Source organism: Periplaneta americana, chromosome 2 (assembly GCF_040183065.1).
Source record: "Periplaneta americana isolate PAMFEO1 chromosome 2, P.americana_PAMFEO1_priV1, whole genome shotgun sequence".
Taxonomy (NCBI): domain Eukaryota; kingdom Metazoa; phylum Arthropoda; class Insecta; order Blattodea; family Blattidae; genus Periplaneta; species Periplaneta americana.
The window spans coordinates 68,406,554-68,407,490 of NC_091118.1; the positions used below are offsets into that span (position 1 = coordinate 68,406,554).

Genomic DNA, 937 nt, shown 5'->3' on the forward strand with positions numbered 1-937 from the left:
ATAACTTCAGCATGAATTTTGGTTTGCTGCATCCTTGATATTTCGCGATATGGTTGTTGAATGTGGAATAATAGAATCTGCATCCACCTTACCATAAGTACCTCCAACGTCAATCATTGTCTGCGGTTAAGCATCTCTTAATATAACATTATTGTAAAAATTTAACGCAAAGTAAACTTGTAGATTTTCTTTATTTTTAATAAATATTGTGACTGAAGTAGATTATTATAGATTTATTAATTTGTTCTACAGAATAATATCTGTGATATTGACAATTAATATTTGAGGAGAAAAATTCGCTCCGGCGCGGCGCCGGGGATCGAACCCGGGTCCTTGGTTCTACGTACCAAAGGGAAACAATGAAGGAGAGGGGTTCGGTCCGGTGCTGTGGATTGAATTCGGCGTAGCTCAGTGGTTAGAGCGCTTGGTATGTAGAACCAAGGACCCGGGTTCGATCCCCGGCGCCGGAGCGAATTTTTCTCCTCAAATATTAATCAGAAGTAGATTATGTTTTCTTTGGAAGAAATTTGAGATACATCACAAAATCTCTGTTCTTTTTATGTAATCAAATATTTAATAGACTACATTATAAAATTTCATTACTGATGTAATGAATTCGGTAAAATGGATGCTGAATAACACTATTGATAATAATAAAGTATTATGGCATTTTCAAGCATTATGTTATTTAAAAATTATGTTTTCTCCTTTAAATATTCAAATACTTCCTAATTTTCATGCTATCTGAAATAAAAACAAAATGGTAACCTTTCAGGTACGCTCTTCTGGATATCAGGCATTAAATGGTGATGTAATTGTAATGCAAGAACCTCGAGCGCTCGCGACCGACCGAGTAAACATTTCAACCGACCGGTTATAAATTCATACGCTCGAGTGTATCATTTCCCAGCTGCCTTCTTCACAACCGACGACTGAT

At 36.2% G+C, this 937-nt stretch overlaps 1 non-coding gene across 1 annotated transcript; it reads left to right on the forward strand.

The window, feature by feature from the left end:
• Positions 1–397: 397 nt before the first annotated feature.
• Positions 398–470, forward strand: TRNAY-GUA (transfer RNA tyrosine (anticodon GUA)). The gene has a single exon. It is a non-coding gene; the product is annotated as a tRNA-Tyr (tRNA).
• Positions 471–937: the final 467 nt, after the last annotated feature.